The sequence below is a fragment of the Catharus ustulatus genome, chromosome 32, assembly GCF_009819885.2.
Source record: "Catharus ustulatus isolate bCatUst1 chromosome 32, bCatUst1.pri.v2, whole genome shotgun sequence".
NCBI classification, from domain to species: Eukaryota; Metazoa; Chordata; class Aves; order Passeriformes; family Turdidae; genus Catharus; species Catharus ustulatus.
This window is the reverse complement of record NC_046252.1, coordinates 949687-963577: the sequence shown is the minus strand read 5'-3', so window position 1 is coordinate 963577 and position 13891 is coordinate 949687. Positions and strand designations below refer to the sequence as shown.

Below are 13891 nucleotides of genomic sequence, written 5' to 3'. Positions count from 1 at the left end.
CACCTGCCAGGCCCATCCCAGTACATTCCAGTACATCCCAGTTACCTACCCAGACCCACACATCACCCCCCAGACCCATCCCAGTAGATCCCAGTACTCTTTTACCTCCTCCCAGTACACCCCAGTCCCACACATCACCCCCCAGACCCATCCCAGTCCATCCCAGACACCTCCCCAGTCCCACAGTCCTCCCTCAGCAACCCCCAGACCCATCCCAGTAGATCCCAGTACTCTTTTACCACGTCCCAGTACACCCCAGTCCCACATATCACCCCCCAGACCCATCCCAGTACATCCCAGACACCTTCCCAGTCCCACACATCTTCCCTCAGCAACCCCCAGACCCATCCCAGTGCTCTTTTACTTCCTCCCAGTACATCCCAGTCCCACACATCACCCGCCAGACCCATCCCAGTACATCCCAGTGCTCTTTTACCTCCTCCCAGTACATCCCAGTCCCACACATCACCCCCCCACCCATCCCAGTGCATCCCAATCACCTCCCCAGACCCATCCCAGTACATCCCAGTCACCTCCCCAAGACCCACCCCAGTAGATCCCAGTGCTCTTTTACCTCCTCCCAGTACATCCCAGTCCCACACATCACCCCTCCACTCATCCCAGTACATTCCAGTCACCTGCCCAGTCCCACACATCACACCCCACACCCATCCCAGTACATCCCAGTGCTCTTTTACCTCTTCTCACTACATCCCAGTCCCACACATCACCCGCCAGACCCATCCCAGTACATCCCAGTGCTCTTTTACCTCTTCCCAGTACATCCCAGTCCCACACATCACCCGCCAGACCCATCCCAGTACATCCCAGTGCTCTTTTACCTCCTCCCAGTACACCCCAGTCCCACATATCACCCCCCAGACCCATCCCAGTACATCCCAGTCACCTGCCCAGTCCCACACATCACCCCCAGACCCATCCCAGTAGATCCCAGTGCTCTTTTACCTCCTCCCAGTACACCCCAGTCCCACACATCACTCCTCCACCCATCCCAGGCCCATCCCAGTCACCTCCCCAAACCCACACATCAATCCCAGACCCATCCCAGTAGATCCCAGTGCTCTTTTACCTCCTCCCAGTACACCCCAGTCCCACACATCACCCCCCCACCCATCCCAGTCCATGTCTGTCCCCCCGTGCAGGTGAGCCGGGAGCTGGTGACCCTCTTTGCCCGAGCGCGGGGTGGGGACGTGGGGGGGGTGGGGGCTGCCCTGGGGGCTCTCGCCCGCCGTGGCCCCGCTCTGGCCGCAGCCCTGGCCAGTGCCCGCCCGGGGGGAGACCCCCAGAGCCCCCCCGGGACCCCCCCCACAGCCCCCCGGAGCCCCCCGGAGCGAGGGGGGCAGCAGGAGGAAGAGGAGGAGAGCGACGAGGAAGAGGAGGAGGTGAGGGGGTGACGTCATTGGGGTGATGTCATAGGGAGGTGATGACGTCATTAAATTGGGGGCTATTGGATGGGGAGGGGGCTGATGATGTCATCAGAGGGGGTGGGGATGTGGTGATGAGGCCATGAGGATGCTGATGATGTCATTAAATTGGGAGGGTGACTCCCCAGGACCCCCAAGTGAGAAGGGGCTGGGGGCTCCAGAGATGATGTCATTCCTGATGATGTCATTCAATCCTGGTGATGTCATCAAATGGTGGGAACAAGATAAGCTGGGGTGGGGCAGTGATGTCACCAAATTTCGGGACCCCCTGTGAGGGAAGGGGCACTGATGATGTCACCGAGTGTGTGCGTGTGACACTGATGACATCACTGGGGACATCACACTGATGACGTCATTGTCCCCCCCAGGCGATGGAGTGTGGGACACCCCCGCCCCCCTCGGACGGCTGGACCGTGGTGCAGCGGCGGCGGCGGCGATGATGGGGGGAGGGGTGTCCTGTGTGTCCCCCCCCCAGTTTGGGGGACACCCCTCCCCCACCCTGCTCCCCAAACTGGGGGGGAATAAAAGCCCCTCCCCCCATGGGGGTGTGGGAAGAGGCGTCGTGTGGTTTATTGGAGGGAGAGGCCACTTAGAGCGGCCCTGGCCCCGCTGCCACCCCAGAGCTCCCTCCCAGTATAACCCAGCTCCTCCCAGTATAACCCAGTCCCTCCCAGTATAACCCAGCTCCTCCCAGTATAACCCAGCCCCCCCCAGTATAACCCAGCCCCTCCCAGTGCCCCCGCCCAGCCCCGCCCATCATGGCGGCCGCGCTGAGGGCTCCATGGCAGCGAGGGGCGTGGCCTCCACCGCACGTTGTGATTGGCTGGCACTCTGCGTGGGTGGGAACGCCCTTCTCCCTGCTATCGCTGTGATTGGTTGGCGAGGACGCGGCCGAGCGGCGATTGGTCAGCTAGACTTAAACTGGGAGGGCGCGGGCGCTGATTGGTTGCCACCCCCCGAGTGGGCGGGGCGAGGCGGGAGAGCGGGAAGACGCGGCGGCGATGGCGGCGCGGCTGGAGCGCGCCCGGGGGTGAGGGGACCCCTGAGGGCTGCCCGGCCGCCATCTTGGGTCTGGGGGATCCCTACAACCCTTCCTGGCGTCCCTGAGTGTTCCCTGGGTTCTTACGGGGTCCCTGAGTAACGCTCAGCCCCACACGGAGCACTACAGTGTCTCCGTGCCCTCAGGAGGGCTCCGAGGAGCGAGGAGTCCCTGAGGGGGTGTCGGGGGGAGGGTCCCGCGTCCTCATGGGTTCTCCCCTGCTTGTCTCGGTGTCCCCACCGGGGTATCGGGGGGGGGGATCTCCTTCCTGGAGGTGTCTGGGTGATGTCCCCCCCATCCCCACCTGTGTCCCCACGCGTGTCCCCAGGGCGCTGGCAGCGCTCGAGGCCGCCCTGGCCTTGGAGGAAGAGGAGGGTGATGTCCCCACCCTGGTCCTGGTGGAGCATCAAATGGTGAGACCCCAAACCTGCCCCACAAAATGGACCTGAAGCGCTCACATCTTCCCTATAGCTGTCCTCGGTCTTCCCAACACTCTCACATCTCTCCTAAAATTATTTCTGACCTCCCCAAATTTCTCATTGCTCCTTTATCTGCCCTTGATTCTTTTAACGACCCCTTATTTATCCTTCCTGACTATCCTATTCTGACATGTTCCCTGCTCTCAATTTTCCTCAAAACATTCTTCTTTGTCCCCCTAGTTCTCCCCCCCACACCCCATTTTTGCCCCACACCTCCAGGACCTGCTCTGCCCTTCCCCAAACCTTTTGGCACCCCAGACGTGCCCCTGACACCCCAAATTTCCCCCCAGGACACCCGTCGGAAGCAGAAGCTGCTCCTGTCCCAGCTCCGGGTGCTGAAGCTGCTCCTGGGGGTCATCGAGAACCCGGGGCTGCCCCCGGCCCCCACCAACCTGCGTGAGCCCCCCAAAATCCCCTGACCCCCCCCAAACTGAACCCCGAAACTCCCTGACCCCCCCCCCCAAACTGAACCCCCAAAATCCCCTGACCCCCAAACTGAACCTCAAAATCCCCGATCCCTCAAAATGAACCCCAAATCCCCCTGATTCCCCAAACTGAACCCCAAAACCCCCTGACCTCCTAAAGCCCTGGGCTGATGCTAAACCTGTTGATGTTCCTTTGGGGGGTTCCTGGTCTGGTTTGGGGCAGGAATTTGGGGGTTCCTGGCTCTGGTTTGGGGGTTCCTGGGTGGTTTTAGGGATTTCTGGGTCTGGTTTGGGGCAGGAATTTGGGGATTCCTGGGTCTGGTTTGGGGCAGGAATTTGGGGATTCCTGGGTCCCATTTGGGGGTTCCTGGTTCCCCTTTGGTGGTTCCCAGGTCCCCTTTGGGGCTCTCCCCATTCTGGGGGTTCCTGGCTCCCTCTGGGTGTTCCTGGGTCTGGTTTTGGGGGTTCCTGGGTCCCATTTGGGGGTTCCTGGGTCTGGTTTGGGGCAGGAGTTTGGGGGTTCCTGGCTCCCTTTGGTGGTTGCTATGTTTCCTTTGGGGCTCTTCCCATTTCGGGGGTTCCTGGTTCCCTCTGGGGGTTCCTGGATCTGGGTTTGGGGGTTCCCAGGTCCCTTTTGCGATGTGTTGGTGGTTCCAATATCCCTTTTGGAGCTCTCCCCGTTCTGGGGGTTCCTGGGTCTGGTTTGGGAGTCCCTGGATCTGGGTTTGGGGGTTCCCATGTCCCCTTTGGGATGTGTTGATGGTTCCCGTGTCCCCTTTGGGGCTCTCCCTGTTCTGGGGGTTCCTGGGTCCCTCTGGGAGTTCCTGGGTCTGGTTTGGGAGTTCCTGGATCTGGGTTTGAGGGTTCCCATGTCCCCTTTGGGATGTGTTGATGGTTCCCGTGTCCCCTTTGGGGCTCTCCCCATTTTGGGGGTTCCTGGCTCCCTCTGGGTGTTCCTGGGTCTGGTTTTGGGGGTTCCCATGTCCCTTTTGGGAGGTGTTGGTGGTTCCCAGCTCCCTTTTGGGGCTCTCCCCGTTCTGGGGGTTCCTGGCTCCCTTTGGGGGTTCCCATGTCCCCTTTGGGGCTCTCCCCGTTTTGGGGGTTCTTGGGTCTGGTTTGGGGCAGGAATTTGGGGGTTCCTGTGTCCCTTTGGTGCTTCCCAGATCCCGTTTGGGGCAGGAGTTTGGGGGTTCCTGGGTCTGGGTTTGGAGGTTCCCATGTCCCGTTTGGGATGTGTTGGTGGTTCCCACGTCCCTGTGGGTCTCTCCCCGTTCTGAGGGTTTCTGGATCTGGGTTTGGGGGTTCCTGGATCTAGATTTGGTGGTTCCCATGTCCCCTTTGGGGCTCTCCCTGTTCTGGGGGTTCCTGGCTCCCTCTGGGAGTTCCTGGGTCTGGTTTGGGAGTTCCTGGATCTGGTTTTGGGGGTTCCCAGGTCCCTTTTGGGATGTGTTGGTGGTTCCCAGCTCCCTTTTGGGGCTCTCCCCATTCTGGGGGTTCCTGGCTCTGGGTTTGGTGGTTCCCATGTCCCTTTGGGGCAGGAGTTTGGGGGTTCCTGGGTCCGGTTTTGGAGGTTCCTGGGTCCCATTTGGGGGTTCCTGGGTTTGGTTTTGGGGCTTCCCTGAGTCTGGTTTGGGGCAGGAGTTTGGGGGTTCCTGGGTTTGATTTGGGGTTCCTGGGTCTCATTTGGGGCAGGGCTTTGGGGGTTCCTGGGTCTGGTTTTGGGGGTTGGTGGTTCCCAGGTCCCGTTTGGGGCTCTCTCCATTCTGGGAGTTTCTGGATCTGGGTTTGGTGGTTCCCATGTCCCATTTGGGATGTGTTGGTGGTTCTCAGCTCCCTTTTGGAGCTCTCCCCGTTCTGGGGGTTCCTGGCTCTGGGTTTGGTGGTTCCCATGTCCCTTTGGGGCAGGAGTTTGGGGGTTCCTGGGTCTGGTTTGGGGCAGGAATTTGGGGGTTCCTGGCTCCCTTTGGTGGTTCCCAGATCCCATTTGGGGCAGGAGTTTGGGGGTTCCTGGATCTAGATTTGGTGGTTCCCATTTCCCTGTGGGGCTCTCCCCATTCTGGGGGTTCCTGGGTCTGGTTTGGGGCAGGAATTTGGGAGTCCCTGGATCTGGTTTTGGGGGTTCCCAGGTCCCTTTTGGGAGGTGTTGGTGGTTCCCATGTTCCCTTTGGGGCTCTCCCTGTTTTGGGGGTTCCTGTGTCTGATTTGAGGCAGGAGTTTGGGGGTTCCTGGCTCCCTTTGGTGGTTGCTATGTTTCCTTTGGGGCTCTCCCCATTCTGGGGGTTCCTGGGTCTGGTTTGGAGCAGGAATTTGTGAGTCCCTGGATCTGGGTTTGGGAGTTCCCAGGTCCCATTTGGGATGTGTTGGTGGTTCCCGTGTCCCTTGGGGGCTCTCCCCGTTCTGGGGGTTCCTGGGTCCCCTTTGGGAGTTCCTGGGTCTGGTTTGGGGCAGGAATTAGGGGGTTCCTGGGTCCGGTTTTGGAGGTTCCTGGGTCCCATTTGGGGGTTCCTGGGTCTGGTTTTGGGGCTTCCCTGAGTCTGGTTTGGGGCAGGAGTTTGGGGGTTCCTGGGTTTGATTTGGGGTTCCTGGGTCTGGTTTGGGGCAGGAATTTGTGAGTCCCTGGATCTGGGTTTGGGGGTTCCCAGGTCCCCTTTGGCAGGTGTTGGTGGTTCCCATGTCCCTTTTGGAGCTCTCCCCGTTCTAGGGGTTCCTGGCTCTGGGTTTGGTGGTTCCCATGTCCCTTTGGGGCAGGAGTTTGGGGGTTCCTGGATCTGGGTTTGGGGCAGGAATTTGGGGATTCCTGGCTCCCTTTGGTGGTTCCCAGATCCCATTTGGGGCAGGAGTTTGGGGGTTCCTGGGTCTGGGTTTGGGGGTTCCCATGTCCCGTTTGGGATGTGTTGGTGGTTCCCATGTCCCTCTGGGGCTCTCCCCATTCTGGGGGTTCCTGGGTCTGGTTTGGGGCAGGAATTTGGGGGTTCCTGGGTCTGGTTTTGGGGGTTGGTGGTTCCCAGGTCCCCTTTGGGGCCCTCCCTGTTCTGGGGGTTCCTGGGTCTGGTTTGGGGCAGGAATTTGTGAGTCCCTGGATCTGGGTTTGGGGGTTCCCAGGTCCCATTTGGGATGTGTTGGTGGTTCTCAGCTCCCTTTTGGGGCTCTCCCCATTCTGGGGGTTCCTGGATCTGGGTTTGGTGGTTCCTGGATCTAGATTTGGTGGTTCCCATGTCCCTTTGGTCTCTCCCCGTCCCGGGGGCGCTCACTGGGGCTCCCCTCAGGCGAGGCAGCAGCGCGGGCGCGGCGGCGCTGGCGGGAGCTCAAGGGCAGCTACGGGGAGGCTCTGCAGGCCCTGGGGGAGGCCCTGAGCCCGGCCCTGGCCCAGCTGGAGCGGGGACAGCGGCTGCTGCAGCGCGGGAGGGCGGCTCTGGGGGCACGGCTGCAGCAGGTACGGGGGTCTGAGGGTGGTGAGGGGGGTCCCAGGGGTGCTGAGGGGGGGTCTGGAGGAGTCCCAGAGGTGCTGGGGGGGGGTCTGGGGGTGGTCCCAGGGGTGCTGGGGGTGTCCCAGGGGTGCTGGGGAGGGGTCTGGAGGAGTCCCAGAGGTGCTGGGGGGGTCCCAGGGGTGCTGGAGGGGTCTGGAGGGATGCTGGGGGGGATCCCAGGGGTGCTGAGGGGGGTCTGGGGGTGGTCCTAGGGGTGCTGAAGGGGGTCTGGGGGTGTCCCAGGGGTGCTGGGAGGGGTCTGGAGGGGTCTCAGGGGTGCTGGGGGGGGATCTGGAGGAGTCCCAGGGGTGCTGGGGGGGGTTTGGGGGTGTCCCAGGGGTGCTGGGGGGTGTCTGGAGGAGTCTCAGGGGTGCTGGGGGGGGTCTGGGGGGATCCCAGGGGTGCTGGGGGGGGGTCTGGGGGTGTCCCAGGGGTGCTGGGGGGGGTCTGGGGGAGTCCCAGGGGTGCTGGGGGGGATCTGGGGGAGTCCCAGGGGTGCTGAGGGGGGTCTGGGGGTGGTCCCATGGGTGCTGAGGGGGATCTGGAGGGGTCCCAGGAGTGCTGGGGGGGGTCTGGGGGTGTCCCAGGGATGCTGAGGGGGGTCTGGGGGTGTCCCAGGGATGCTGAGGGGGGTCTGGGGGTGTCCCAGAGGTGCTGGGGGGGGTCCCAGGGGTGCTGGGGGGGGTCTGGGGGATCCCATGGGTGCTGGGGGGGTCTGGGGGGCTCCCAGGGATGCTCGGGGGGGTCTGGGGGTGGTCCCAGGGGTGCTGAGAGGGATCCCAGGGGTGTTGGGGGGGTATCTGGAGGAGTCCCAGGGGTGCTGGGAGGGGTCTGGAGGGGTCTCAGGGGTGCTGGGGGGATCTGGGGGAGTCTCAGGGATGCTGGGGGGGGTCTGGAGGAGTCCCAGGGGTGCTGGGGGCGGATCTGGAGGAGTCCCAGGGGTGCTGGGGGGGTCTGGGGGTGTCCCAGGGGTGCTGGGAGGGGTCTGGCAGGATCCCAGGGGTGCTGGGGGGGGTCTGGGGGAGTCCCAGGGGTGCTGGGGGGGATCTGGGGGAGTCTCAGGGGTGCTGGGGGGGTCTGGGGGATCCCAGGGGTGCTGGGGGGGGTCTGGGGGGATCCCAGGGGTGCTGGGGGGGTCTGGGGGAGTCCCAGGGGGCTGGGGGTATCCCAGGGGTGCTGGCAGTCCCATGGGTGATGGGGAACTGGGGACACTGGACTGGGGGACTTGGGTCTGGGGGGATCCTGGGGGTGCCATGGGTGTTGGGGGGTCAGTGAGGGTCTGGGGGTTCCCAGGGGTGCTGGGAGTGTGGGTCCTGGGGGATCAGTGTGGGTCTGGGGGCTCCCATGGGTGCTGGGGGTGGGTCTGGGGGCTCCCATGGGTGCTGGGGGTGGGTCTGGGGGCACAGTGTGGGTCTGGGGGTCCCATGGCTGCTGCCCCTCCCTCTCCCCAGCAAGAGCTGAAGCTGAAGGTTTGCGAGGCCACGGAGAGACGGGACCAGGTGAGACTGGGGGGACACCTGGGGGGTCCCTGTCACCTTGGGGTGCCTTTTTGGGGTCCCCCTCACCCTGGGGTGCCCCTTTGGGATCCCCCTCACCTCGGGGTGCCCCTGCCCACAGCAGGGTCCATCTGAGGGGTCCCTCCCATTTCAGGTCTGAGCCCCTTCCCTCCATGTTGGGGTCACCCCAATTTTGGGTCTTTCCCCCCCCAGTTTGGGGTCTTTTTTCCCCCCAGTTTGGGGTCTTTTCCCCCCTAAATTTGGAGTCTTTCCCCCCTAAATTTGGGGTCCCAGTCCCCCCCACTTTCTCGTTACACCCCCAAATTCGGGGTCTTGTTCTCCCCTAATCTGAGATTCTTCCCCTACCCCCAAATTTGGGGTCTCATTCCCCACAATTCTGTTCTCTTTCTTCCCAAATTTGGGGTTTTCTCCCCCAATTTGGGGTCACCTTCCCCCAATTTTTCTCTCCTTCTCCCCAAATTTGGTTTTCTCTCCCAATTTGGGGTCTCTTTTCCCCCAGTTTTTCTCTCCTTCTCCCCAAATTTGGTTTTCTCCCCCAATTTGGGGTCTCTTTCCCCCCAATTTTTGGTCCCGTGTCCCCCCAGCTGCTCCGGCGGGTTCAGGAGCGGCGCCTGCAGCGGCGGCACCGGCAGGAGGCGCTGCGGGGACTGCGGGACAGCGCGGCCAGGTCGGGGACAGGGGACAGGGGAGAGGGGAGGGGACAGGGGACAGGGGAGGGACAGGGGATAAGGGACAGGGGATAGGGGAGGGGACAGGGGAGGGACAGGGGACAGGGGATAAGGGACAGGGGATAAGGGACAGGGGACAAATCAGGGGACAGGGGAGGGGATGAGGGATGGGACAGGGAGGGATAGGGGACAGGGGATAGGGGACAGGGGATAAGGGACAGGGGACGGGGAGGGACAGGGAGGGGACAGGGGAGGGACAGGGGACAGGAGATGAGGGACAGGGGATAAGGGACAGAGGATGAGGGACAGGGGACAGGTCAGGGGAGGGACGGGGACAGGGGATAAGGGGCAGGGAGGGGACAGGGGAGGGACAAGGGACAGAGGACAGGGGAGAGACAGGGGAGGGGACAGGGGAGACACAGGGAACAAGGGAGAGATAGGTGAGGGGTGGGCACTGGGGACAGGTGAGAGGATGGGGAGGGTAGGGGACAGGTGAGGAGGGAACAGGAGAATGAGCCATGGTGGGGACACAGGTGAGGGAACAGGTTAGGAGAGAGATGGGATGGGAGGGGACAAGTGAGGGGACAGGGGAAGGGACATGGGAGGTACAGGTGGGGGGAAAGATGAGGGGAGGGGAGACAGGGAGGGACAGGTGAGGGGACAGGAAGGGACAGCTGAAGGGACAGGTGAGGAGACAGATGAGAGGAGAGACAGCTGAGGGGACAGAGGAGGGACATGGAAGGGACAGGTGAGGGGACAGATGGGAGGAGAAACAGGTGAGGGGACAGGGGAAGGGACAGGTGAGGGGACACATGAGAGAAGAGACAGGTGAGGGGACAGGTGAGAGGAGGGACAGGTGAGGGGACATGGGAGGGAGAGGTGAGAGGAGGAACAGGTGAGGGGACAGATGAAAAGAGGGACAGGTAAGGGGACAAAGGAGGGACAGGGGAGGGGACAGATGAGAGGAGGGACAGGTGAGGTCACCATGGAAGGGGCACAGGTGAGGAGGGTCAGGTGTGGGCTCAGGGCACCCTGGAATTTGGGGTGGGGGTCCTGAGAAGAGTTTGGGGGTGCCCTCCGGGGCAGGGGGGGCTCAGTGAGTGTCCAGGTGGGATTTGGGGAATCCTGGGGGGTCCCCACACTTTTGGGGGGTGGTCCTGACCCCCCCTCACCCCACAGGGTGGAGGCCTCGTGCCAGCTCTACCAGGCCCTGGCGGGGGTCCGGGTGCTGCCCCCCTCCCCTGGCACCCCCGAGCTGCAGCTGGAGCTGGGAGCCCCTCCTGGGGGGTCCCCAAATCCTCCCCTGCCCCCCCTGCAGCTGTGCCTGACCCCCAGCGGGGGGGTCCGACTGCAGGTGGGGGGCTGGGGGGGGCTGGGGGGTTTTGGGGGGCACTGGGGGGGCTGGGGAGGGAATTTGGGGGGCACTGAAGGGGTTGGGGAGGGAATTTGGGGGGGATTTGGGGGCTGAGTGGGCACTGGGAGGGTTTGGGGGGATTTTGGGGGGGGCTGGGGAAGGAATTTAGGGGGCACTGGGGGGGCTGGGGAGGGAATTTTGGGGGGGATTTGGGGGCTCAGTGGGCACTGGGAGGGTTTGGGGGGGGCTGGTGAGGATTTTGGGGGGACTTAGGGGGAAGGGAATTGGGGTCTGAGGGGTCCCTGAGGGGATTTTGGGGGGCTGGGGAGGATTTTGGGGGGCTTAGGGGGAGGGGAATTGGGGTCTGAGGGGTCCCTGAGGGGATTTTGGGGGGCTGGGGAGGATTTTGGGGGGCTTAGGGGGAGGGGAATTGGGGGCTGGGGGGAATTTGGGGGGAATTGGGGGCTTAGGGGGCACTGGGAGGGTTTGGGATTTTGGGGTTGGGGGGCACTGGGAGGATTTTGGGGTCACTGGGAGGGTTTGGGGGGATTTGGGGTGGGGAATTTAGGGGGTTTGGGGGGATTTTGGGGTTTGGGGTCTCACCTGTCCCCCCTTTTCTCCCCCCAGAGCCCCCCCCCGGGGCTGCCCCCTCCCCTGGGCCCGGGGCTGCTGGAGCTGCAGCAGCGCTGCTGGGGGGGCTGGGACCTGTGGGCAGAGGTGACACACCTGAGGGACAGGTGAGGGGCTGGGGACACACCTGGGGGACAGGTGAGGGGCTGGGGACACACCTGAGGGGCTGGGGGGCACAGGGACACACCTGAGGGGCTGGGGGGCACAGGGACACACCTGAGGGACAGGTGAGGGGCTGGGGACACACCTGAGGGACAGGTGAGGGGCTGGGGGCACACCTGGGGGACAGGTGAGGGGCTGGGGGGACAGTGACACACCTGAGGGACAGGTGAGGGGCTGGGGACACACCTGAGGGGCTGGGGGGCACAGTGACACACCTGAGGGACAGGTGAGGGGCTGGGGACACATCTGAGGGGCTGGGGGGACAGTGACACACCTGAGGGACAGGTGAGGGGCTGGAGGGGACAGGGACACACCTGAGGGACAGGTGAGGGGTTGGGGACACACCTGAGGGACAGGTGAGGGGTTGGGGGGACAGGGACACACCTGGGGGACAGGTGAGGGGTTGGGGACACACCTGAGGGGCTGGGGGGGACAGTGACACACCTGAGGGACAGGTGAGGGGCTAGGGGGGTCAGTGACACACCTGAGGGACAGGTGAGGGGCTGGAGGGGACAGGGACACACCTGAGGGACAGGTGAGGGGCTGGGGGGGACAGTGACACACCTGAGGGACAGGTGAGGGGCTGGGGACACACCTGAGGGACAGGTGAGGGGTTGAGGGGGACAGTGACACACCTGGGGGACAGGTGAGGAGCTGGGGGAACAGGGACACACCTGAGGGACAGGTGAGGGGCTGGGGGGTCAGTGACACACCTGAGGGACAGGTGAGGGGCTGGGGACACACCTGAGGGACAGGTGAGGGGCTGGGGGACACACCTGGGGGACAGGTGAGGGGCTGGGGGGGACAGTGACACACCTGAGGGACAGGTGAGGGGCTGGGGGGACAGTGACACACCTGAGGGACAGGTGAGGGGCACAGGTGACACCTGGGGAGCTTGGGGGGCTGGGGGGGGAAATTGTGGGGAGGGCTTTGGGGCAGGGCTGAAGGCTCCTGGGGTAATTAGGAGATTAATTAGGGGGGCTGGGGTTAATTAGTGGGCTGGGTGTTAATTAGGGTGTTAATTAGTGTTTGGGTGTTAACTGGGGGCTCACCCCCTGCCCCCCAGGTTCGCCCTGGACTGGCAGCCCGAGCTGGGGCTCCTGCAGGTCCTGGGGGGCCCCCGGGGGGCTCAGACCCTCTGGACTCTGGAGCTGGAGCCGGGGTACCCCAAAAACGGGGGGGTGAGGCTGCGACCCCCCCCCGAGGGGGCTCCCCCCGTCCCTGTGAGTGCCCTGGGGGGGCTGAGGGGGCAGTTTGAGGGTCCCTGGGGGTGGTTTGGGGGGTCCTGGGGGGGTCTGAGGGCAATTTGGGGGGGTCCTGGGGTGATTTTGGGGTCCTGGGGGGTGGCCTGAGGACAATTTGGGGGGGTCTCAAGGACAATGGGGGTCCCTGGGTGGCTTTGAGGACAATTTGGGGGGGGTCTCAGGGGTGGTGGGGGGTCCCTGGGCATGGTTTGGGTGGCCTGGGGGTGTCTGAGGACAATTTGGGGGGGTCTCAGGGGTGGTGGCGGGTCCCTGGGGGTGGTTTGGGGGTCTTGGGGGGGTCTGAGAACAAATCTGGGGGTGGTTTGAGGGTCCTGGGCAGGGTCTGAGGGCAATTTGGGGGGTCCCAGGGGTACTGAGGGGTACCTGGGGTGATTTGGGGGTCCTGGGTGGGGTCTGAGGGCAATTTTAGGGAGTCCCAGGGGTGTTGGGGGGGTCCCTGGGCATGGTTTGGGGGTCCTGGGTGGGTCTGAGGACAATTTGGGGGGGTCTCAGGGGTGGTGGGGGGTCCCTGGGCATGGTTTGGGGGTCCTGGGGGTGTCTGAGGACAATTTGGGGGGGGGGTCCCAAGGACAATGGGGATTCCTAGGGGTGATTTTGGGGTCGTGGGGTGGCACCTGAGGGATCTGATGGCAAATCTGGGGGGGTCCCAAGGACAATGAGGGGGTCCCTGGGGGTGGTTTGGGGGGTCCTGGGGGGGCCTGAGGGCAATTTGGGGGGGTCCTGGGGTGATTTTGGGGTCCTGGGGGGTGGCCTGAGGACAATTTGGGGGGGTCCCAAGGACAATGGGGGTCCCTGGGGGGCTCCCAAGGACATTGGGGGTCCCTGGGTGGCTTTGAGGACAATTTGGGGAGAGGTCCCAAGGACAGTGGGGGTCTCTGGGGGTGGTTTGGGGGTCTGGGGGGGTCTGAGGACAATTTGGGGAGGGGTCCCAAGGACAGTGGGAGTCCCTGGGGGGGTCCCCAAGGCCAATGGGGGTCCTTGGGGGGGGTCTGAGGACAATTTGTGGGGGTCCCAAGTCCAATGGGGGTCTCAGCTGGCTTTGAGGACAATTTGGGGAGGGGTCCCAGAGGCACTTGGGCATCCCAGGGCTGTTTTGGGGTTCTTTATTGGGGAGCCCATGGGGGGGTCCTGGCAGTGACCCCAACCCCCTTTTTCCCCCACAGGCACCCCCAGACCCCCCCACCCTGACCCAGTGGCTGGAGCTGCTGGTGGGGAGGGGTCCCTGAGGGATGGGGGCTCCCCCTCTATCCCCCCTCCCCCAAAAAAAAAACCCCCAGACCCAAATAAAACCCCAACCCCCTTTTCTCCAGATCTCATCCCTCCCAAAAAAAAAAAAAAAACAAACCTAAAAAACCCAAATTGAGGGGTTTTGCAGGAACAGCTTTATTGTGGGGAGGGGGCTGTGGGGTTGGGGGGGGTTTGGGGGGCTCCCCAAGGGTG

General features: G+C 63.5%; 2 long non-coding RNA genes across 2 annotated transcripts; both read left to right on the top strand.

Moving 5' to 3' along the window:
• The first annotated feature begins 1361 nt into the window (after positions 1–1361).
• On the top strand, positions 1362–2001 carry LOC117009287. Its single transcript, XR_004420453.2, has 2 exons — positions 1362–1403; positions 1814–2001. It is a non-coding gene; the product is annotated as an uncharacterized LOC117009287 (long non-coding RNA).
• Positions 2002–11031: 9030 nt separating this feature from the next.
• On the top strand, positions 11032–13644 carry LOC117009406. Its single transcript, XR_004420471.1, has 3 exons — positions 11032–11131; positions 12253–12409; positions 13615–13644. It is a non-coding gene; the product is annotated as an uncharacterized LOC117009406 (long non-coding RNA).
• The last annotated feature ends 247 nt before the right edge of the window (positions 13645–13891 follow it).